The sequence below is a fragment of the Lactuca virosa genome, chromosome 1 (genome assembly GCF_052849685.1).
Source record: "Lactuca virosa cultivar CGN04683 chromosome 1, Lactuca_virosa_CGN04683_v6, whole genome shotgun sequence".
Classification (NCBI taxonomy): Eukaryota; Viridiplantae; Streptophyta; class Magnoliopsida; order Asterales; family Asteraceae; genus Lactuca; species Lactuca virosa.
The window spans coordinates 302,081,055-302,089,538 of record NC_136426.1 but is presented as its reverse complement, the minus strand read 5'-3'; the positions used below and the strand labels follow the sequence as shown (position 1 = coordinate 302,089,538).

The following is an 8,484-nucleotide window of genomic DNA, read 5'->3' as shown; positions in this document are numbered from 1 at the left end:
CACACAGCCACTAGTCTAACACTATCACACTTCTTGAAACGAATTTTATAACCCTTATAGATGGAATAATTTGTTAAGCATAATTCCAGTTCATGTCTAGATTCATACCTTTCTCCAATAATCGGTTTCATCACATTCCATTTGACCTTCAGATTATGGATGGAGTATACGATTTCATCTTCATCACTAGATTCTTCAGTGTTTTTCTCATCATCTACTTCCACTCGAGCATTCTCTCCTTCACCTTCCACTGGTTCGTCATCACTGTCTTCACAAAGAACATTAAGGAATTCATCTTTGCATCTTGAAACTGATATGGTTTTTACAAAGTCGATTGTGTCAGGCTCAAATACTTCATCCATCGCCAAAGGACATGGGCAGAATCGATCGATCGATTTGTCAGGAATAAAGGAGACAAGAAAAAGGGTTTTCTTAAAAAACCCTAAATTAATGAGGTCAACGATACAGTCACCATTAAGATGTTATGTAGACTTTTGTAACCGGCTAAATGAGGGTCACCGGATGATAAGGGCTAAATTGTCCGGTTTATTGGGCTTTTTCATTCAAAAATTTTTTTAAGACTTTTTTGAAACTTTTACCAAAATATAAGGACTTTACAGTAGTTAGCCCATAAAATACATATCACTTGATTTTACACCAACTATATTTTAAAAGGAAATATGATTTGTACAACAAAATCATTTTTGAATCAACTAAAATCCTAAAATCAGATTTTTTTTACATTGCTTCCAATAATGGATAAAGACTCCTAAAAACCCCTCATCTCTCCCTCTCGTTTGGTACTTCAGTGAAGAAGACGAAAATGGCCAACGACCTTCCCACCGGCCATGGCAGCCTTCCTCCTCCTCTCCACTTGTTCCGATTGATCGTACCATTCAGAGGGTGTTTGTTTTAGCTTCTAAAATGAATTTTGACTTTTTCTTTTAGAAAAAGTCAAAAAGATGTTTGGAAAGATGAAAATGACTTTTGAAAATAACTTTTCCAATAGAGTAAATTTGGTCTTTTTGAAAAGTCACGAAATCATTACTTTTCCAACTTTTCAACAGTTTTAAACATTAAAATTACTTTTATATCTCCATTCACTCCCAATAAATATGTAAATATGTCATTTTTAGTCATTTTGCATGTAAAAATTAAACCAAACACTTTAATTTTTGATTTTTTCCCTTCAAAAGCTAATCCAAACACATTTTAAAAAACAACTCTTGTAAAAAGTCCTTTTACAAAAAAGGACTTTTCCCACACAAAAGCTAAGCCAAACACCCTCTCAAACACCCCCTCCTCAGAGCATCAAACCTCCATAGTTCTTCCTCATTCATTCTCCTGTCAAAAACAAACCAAAACATCCATTTTTGTGCCCCCATCGGTTTCTATCAAGAACAACCAAAAGAAAAAGGAAAACCTGTATCAAAGCAAGAACACTCCTGTTCTTGATTCTCGAGTACACCTGCAAACAAGAAGAACAATAACACGTTTGTGTTTCCTTTCCTTTTCCTGTCATATAGCACCACCCAAACACCCTTATGCTTCAGACATCGCAGCTTCCAAGCACCCATGAGATGATTCCTTAGCAACAGTAGCCAATCAACCCCTTTTCTTCTTCCTTCTACATCCGAGCCAAACCAAAGCACCGGAGGTGTTCTTCTGATCGGAGCTAATCGTTACTGCTCTTCCCGTCGCCCTAACTGTCTCGTCGAGGGCTCCTTCTGATGAAGAAGCTGTCTGGGAATCAAGAAGCTGCCACCGCCACTCCTAAACTCTTCTCCAGTCGCGGAACAACCCACAAACCTCCCCATCAGCACCGACGATTTGTTCGTCCTTCCCCTATCCCCTTCGCGATCCACTGCCAGAGCAACCCTTGTTGGCGAAAGCAATCAACGACATCACTGCTGTCTCTTCCGTCCTCCATCTATCTGAAACCGAAACAGGCACCAGTTATGCCCTCCTTGAACATCGATTGATGATGCTGCTACCTTGTTCCCTCGGTTTGAGGCTATTAACAACGAGGGTAGAACCACCGCAGTCGCCGGAGTTGGTTATTGCTTTCCCTTTCGCGTCTTCCATTTGATGCGGCGGTTCCTTTCCCGACTCGTGAAAAAGACGCAATCCCTCTTCAATACATTTGAGAATGTTGGCAGAAACAGTCCCTTCAGTTGTGATTATAAATCAAAAATCAGCCTTTGACCTAGATTGTTACAAGCAAGCCCATTTGATTTAAATCATTTAAAAAATGGTCCCTACCTTGTTTTAAAATATCAAAATCGTTCCTTTTTATATAAATTATTACCAAAACAATCCTTGTGTTAGATAAATCACAAAACAACACTTTTTAAATGTAATTTATTTCAAAACAAGTCCCTTTGGTTAAAATATTACTAAAAATAGTCCCGAACTTTGTTTTAACTCAAGAAGACGTCAAGATGCGGTTTCTCATGTCAAGCTTCATCAAAACGAACCTAGATCGAGATCACGCATCGAATGTGAGTTTCTACATCCCCTATTTTACGGTTTTAATATTTGGGGGAGAATATATGCGTGTCTATTAAAGTTTAATGATTTTCAAGTTTTATACACATAATAGCATCATACTTTATTATTTGTCAAAAGCTCATTAAATAGTAATCTAAAATGTGATAAATCATTAATAGATTATACAAGTTAAAGTAGATTGCTAAAAGATAATATGTTTATAGTTTTTCATGATTATTAATGTGAATATTTAGAAAAATTACAAGATTACAAGTAGGATGCTATAATGGTGCAAATCTATTTAATGATTTATAAGGACTATGATACTTGTCATGTGTAAGTTTGAGCAGGTTAAAAATATGCAAAAATGTATTATGTAATCAAAAATATTATTCCACATATTTATTGCGTAAAAGGAAAATACATTGACATAAGTGGTGGAAGAACCAAGTTTATGAAAATATATAGTTATTAGTTAAAATTATCAAATTTAACTTTTAATATATGAGATTGTGTAAAAATGAATGTAAAATATATTAATATATTTTTATATTAATTATAAAAATATATCTAATTTTTACTAAATTACGAATGATCGTCGTATAAAATAACGTGATCAACTTCAAGATTTAAGAATCGTAAATTATGAAATATCATATCGTATCAATAATGTGAATTATTAATGTGATGGAAATCGTTGGTTTCACGATGGTTGAAACCTGAAAAATATTATAAAATCAGCCGTTATGCTGCTCAAATTTCGTCAGAACAAACAATAGAAATTTAGAAATCCATTAAGTCTTACGTATCTAAAATATAATCAAATATTATTCCTAAACAATAAAATTATAAATATTCAACAATCTTATAACGTGAAGGTTAAGACTCGGATGCATAAACACATTGTTAGGATCCAACAATCCAGGATCCCCTGGTAGGTGCCACATTGTTTCTAAAGCCATATGAGTTAGGCTCGTTCCTAAGCCATTTGGGCTATGTTGTTTGGTATACTAAGACTGTGTGTCTTGGTTGAAAAACCTTTTATTTTTCATAACCATTAATCCGCAAAGAACGACTACGACAAGTATAAGTGTCATACTATTGATCTTATACGGTTAGACCGCCCGCCTGGAGTTGCTAGTTACAACTACATTTGACGAGACGAATTTTGTGTTGCCGTTAGTACAATTGAACATTACCACGTGTTATAACTGGGTGAATGACTTAAGCATGCCTTATTATGGAGCCGGTGCAAAAAGTGTAGTGTCATGAATTCGGCCATGAGTTCATTATAAAATCCCAATTTTGTTTTATTACTGTATAGAATCGATATTGGGTTTATACGGGGTTTTTGTTCACTTATACTAGTTGAAAGAGATTGTATTCAGGGGGATAGTTTGTGACTCAAACGATAAGTCTCAATACCAGAAATTAAGTCATACAACACTTAATTAATATCACGTCACGACTCAACGAGGTTTATTAACTTACATAAAACAAGTTATTTATATAAACCATTTGTTTTTATAAGAAAACACAATATTTACGTGGGAAGAGTTTGCCACATCGGTTATGTGTCGGTTCCCAAATTAAATCAGATAACACTTAATTATTGCCACAACACAATTTCACAGAGCTTATAAATTCGAGAGTTATGAGGTTTTTCATATAAATTATACTTATGTGTATTTCTTCAAATTTTGTACATTTGGATTTGAACAAATGATATTTATGAATGAGTCCAAACACATTTTTATAACTCAATTATTTTATACTTTTGATAGAAAAGTAAATATTTATAAAAGATGGTCAACCAGCTAAATTTTATAAAACACTTTTGGTTATAAACATACTTTGTGTTAAAACCCGTAGAACTCACCAACAATTTGATTGATGTATTTTAATGCATGTATTGTCAGGTCATTTAGCATGTCAGAAGTGTTCGCTTAGAATACTCTTTGTTAATTATATTATACCTTTGTAAACGCCAGATTGTTAGGCGTGTGTCACGATTTAGCAATAGTCATTGTCAATGTAATTTCTATTTCAGTAATAATAGAATATTATATTTGTACTGGTTAATGTATGTTCAATAACTGGGATTACCGATTTACGTCGCGCACTTCGGCGACGGTCGAGGGTGTGACACTAGGTAATATTTGGTGATGCCTCTTTTTCTTATGAGGTGGAAAGTAGAAGGGAACCACCAACAAAATGAGCGGTCAGGGAGCCTTAATGAGGAAATCGCTAATGGATTTATCCAAGTTTATGCAATTTATGAATCGATTTCTAGAAGGTTCAAGGTTAACTGAGGACGATCGTCGGAGTTGAAGCTCGGATGGGGGTTTTGTATAACATGGATCAACATCTGCATCAATAAACCCATTACTTTCTCTTTAAAGTCCACAATCATCCACACACCACCACATCGTTGCACGTTTACTCTCGGATGCCGATCGATCGGTATCAGCAGCTCACCAAACGACACTATTATTGGAAATGTCCAACATCAATGTAACATCCCAAATTTCAAGACCAAAAATTTCATTTTTGATATAACGATTCATAAAACATTTTAGAGAAAACATCATCAAGTTATTTCATTTCATCAAATTCATAGATCATAATTCTCCAAACCATATCATCAAATAGTCACAATGTCATAGTACAATCCCAAGAACATCAAGTGCGGAAAAATAGTGGTGTGATGCGCTGCTACCGTGCCGGCTCCTTTCCCTTCGACGAAGAAGGACCTGAAACAAAAACTGTAAACCATAAGCACAAACCTTAGCGAGTTCCTCCATCATACCACATACCAAACTATAACATACTGCCAGGCATATCTGGGTGTCCGACCTACCTCTCTGAGCATACCGGGGTGCTCAACCTACCCCTACTAGGCATACCGGGGTGCCTAACCTATCCCATGTTAGGCATATATGGGTGTCCGACCTATCCTCCGGTGTATCTCAACCGGTTACGGGGACTATTTCACCCCTACCACTACCACATAACAACATAATATAAACATACTGTCAGGCATACCGGGGTGCCCGACCTACCCCTTTGGCCCTTTCGACCTAATACGGGGACTACTCCCCCTACTACCACTATCACATGACATCATACCAGGCTAGCACATAAAACATAACAGATCGTAGTAAGCCCAGATAACTATCACAAAGACAATTATCTGACATACAACTCCTACTATTGGGCCGACATTGTGGCCTTAGACCCACTTCTACTGGAAGGTAACTCACCTCAATGTCGTGCGATAACTGAACTGTCCTCGGTGCTGGGATCAACTCTCCTCAACCTCCTACACATATTAGTCTCCTTTAGTTACTCCTTCATATTCATATCCCCTTTAAGGGTCAATCTTGGATAAAGGTCAAAGTCAATGTCAAAGTCAACGCCCTGGTCAAAGTCAACATCCTGGTTAACCCAACTCGCCGAGTTGATCCATCAACTCGCCGAGTTCCATAATTCAGAGAAACTCGAATCCATGATCTGACTCGTCGAGTTACCCACTAACTCGCCGAGTTTCTCCTTATGACAGAATCGAGACTTTCCATTTGAACTCGTCGAGTCCTTCCTTGGACTCGTCGAGTTCTCCTTCATACAGTCGGGACATTTGCTCATTGACTCAGCGAGTTCATCCTTGGACTCGTCGAGTTCTTGACCTTTAAGTCCAAAACACGTCTAACTGGCTGAGTGATCTTTTAGACTTAACAAGTTGCTAAGTAACAGAGAAGGTTGGGGAACCATGACCCGACTCGCCGAGTCCTATGAGCGAGTCGTCGAGTCCCCCATGATCCAAAGAGTATACAACCGATTTCAGTCGGGCTTAACACATCCAAAACATAGATCTGGCCTCCTAGGGTCGATATCACACGTAAAGTTACAAACTTTACATTCATGCATGGGTTATCTAGCTCAAAAGGCCTTAAATTGAGGTTCACAAGGTGAATGGGACTCCCATGGCCATAAAGTTGGCACCTTTATGCCATGGAGTCCCTCAAAGGTTCCAGATCTGAAGTCTTAACCCCAAACATGCTTGCATCCATGAATGGTTCCAAAAATAGTTCCTTAAAGCCCTAAACTACTCCATGAAGGGATCTAACAAATGAATAGTCAAGGTATAGACTTGATACCTCAAAAGAGCTGGAAATGGAACACAACCTCTGGATCTATTTGCTTCATCTTGAACTCCCACGCTTCTTCCTCCTTCTCAAGCTTCAACACCACCAAAAATACACAAAAATAGCTCAAGAACACTCAAAATGGGTTAGGGTTTTCTGGACTAAGGGAGGCGATGATGGAGGCCATAGTGGGGGTGTTAAGGTGTTTAAATAAGGTGCAAACCCTGAAAATTAGGGTTTCACTCTGGCAGGCCTACTCGTCGAGTCGAGGCTCCTCGACTCGTCGAGTAGACATCAAGTCCCGCGTCCACATACCCAATTCCTACTCGACGAGTTTGGGACCTCCAACTCGTTGAGTCCCTTTATAAAAATGCATAATTCTTATTTAAAATATGTACCAGGAACCGAGCGTTACAATCAACCTCTAACCCGTTGAATACAACTTATCAGGTAAACTAATTCTTTCCCAAAATGCTACTCTCTATGTCAATCGTTTCATTCCTTTACTTTTCGAACTCTAAATACTATCTATAATCACCTTCCAAATCGTAGTAGCTTTGTATGTCGTCCTACCTACTTATTTTTACATTGTTATTGATGTAGCAATCCCTACAGACCAGAAGTCCGTCAGATGGAGGTGATGTTAGCTGCTACTTTCCAAAGCTTCAAATGGAGGAAAATGATGAGTTCTTGATGATATGGTTTACTTCACAAGCTCTTAGTAATGTTATGGGAATTTTAGTATCTGTTTAGGGAGTTAATTGGTCTAAATCTGTAGGCGTGGATTGTCAATTCGTCATTCAGCATACCAAATTCAGGTTTCATTGTCTTACTGCTCAATGTCTCCATGTTTCATTTCAAGTCTTGCTGAATATTTATACGACTTCAGATAATTTGCTTTCAAGTTTGTCAACTTTGTAGAATTTCATAATTATGATTCCTTATTTTGTAGTGTATAAATTTTGTTACTCATCTTCTTACTCTGTCTATTTCCATACTCCCCTTAAGTTAAGCTTTCTTTTTTTTTTTGAAAAAAAATGTAAATTTAGAAGCACATGTCGTGTTTGATGAAATGTCTGAAGGAAAAAATATTAATTGAATGCCATATTTGGAAAATTGAGTTTAGAAACTATATACAGTTTTTGTAACAGTTACAGGTGAAAATTGTATATTTCTTATGTAGTGTATGCCATGTTTAAATTTTAGTCCAACATACTTCATCTTGAACTGGCTATCGTTGAAAACTTTTTGTTTGTTGTTTTCAGGTTGCAACCTGATGTACAACAAGAGTCCAAGAGGTAGGAGAACTATGAAAGAGAGTTCAATTATTTTTATGAAATATTGTTGTAGGTTCTCTAATTTATGTCTACAATTCCTTCTTATGATTTGTATGTCATGTGTATTTGTTGAGTTACTCAAAGTGATGTTGGTAGAAGAAGGAAAGGGGAGGTATGAATGTGGTTTTGTCTTATTAAATGTATTTAAGGTTTAGATACAGTTTTATTATTATGTTCATTTTGAAATAAATTTGTGCTTTTTTGTTCATCTGATCTTTCAATTTGGAAGACATTATCATCAAAAGACTGTGTGCTACTAATTTTTTTCATTTAACCTATTTAGGTCTAAATGAAAGAAATAACATTCTACTACAGATCTACTGTGACAACCCGAAATTTTTTTCCTTGTAAGTCCAACCATTCAATTCAACCGTGTGTCAGACTCGTTTCTTCTATCTTTTTATCTTTGTTAAGGGTCTGTTGAGTGTTCTAAGCCTAATACATCCAAGGAATGAGTGTTAAGAAGTATCTGCTCGAGTTCACTGTACATCATTCAAGCCATAAACTCCATC

The 8,484-nt window shown here is 36.7% G+C and overlaps 2 long non-coding RNA genes across 2 annotated transcripts; one reads left to right on the top strand and one right to left on the bottom strand.

Moving 5' to 3' along the window:
• Positions 1 to 636: 636 nt before the first annotated feature.
• LOC145167559 (uncharacterized) lies at positions 637 to 1,532 on the bottom strand. Its single transcript, XR_013741233.1, has 2 exons — positions 1,424 to 1,532; positions 637 to 1,344 (listed from the first exon to the last, which is right to left on the bottom strand). It is a non-coding gene; the product is annotated as an uncharacterized LOC145167559 (long non-coding RNA).
• A 596-nt stretch (positions 1,533 to 2,128) lies between these two features.
• On the top strand, positions 2,129 to 8,180 carry LOC145167567 (uncharacterized). The gene is made up of 3 exons (XR_013741235.1): positions 2,129 to 2,501; positions 7,239 to 7,453; positions 7,901 to 8,180. It is a non-coding gene; the product is annotated as an uncharacterized LOC145167567 (long non-coding RNA).
• The last annotated feature ends 304 nt before the right edge of the window (positions 8,181 to 8,484 follow it).